Source organism: Brassica oleracea, chromosome C2 (genome assembly GCF_000695525.1).
Source record: "Brassica oleracea var. oleracea cultivar TO1000 chromosome C2, BOL, whole genome shotgun sequence".
Lineage (NCBI taxonomy): Eukaryota > Viridiplantae > Streptophyta > Magnoliopsida > Brassicales > Brassicaceae > Brassica > Brassica oleracea.
In genome coordinates, this window is record NC_027749.1 from 38,586,131 (window position 1) to 38,586,496 (window position 366).

A 366-nucleotide genomic window follows, 5' to 3' on the forward strand; every position below is an offset into this window, starting at 1 on the left:
TCATGATTTTCATCTTCAACCAAATCATCATCATCATCTTCAAAACATTCATCAGCTTCATCATCTTCTTCTCTGAACTCTGAAACCGTTTCCACCTTGCTATGGCTTGATACACAAAGTCGTACTCCATGCGTTTTGGTTATCTCGAGCAAGTTTCGAACTTGTCTATCACTTGTAACATGAATAGGAGGGGTGTATGGAGCCTGCATCATTTCTGCTGGTAATGAGTAGGTTATCTCCACAGATTCTGTGCTCATGTCCAGGTTATAATCTTCTTGAGCCATTGCAAGAAGTTCAGCATGTGTCGAACCATACCCCAAAAAAATGATTCTCGCTCCTTTGACATTATCAACCACAAAATCCCAA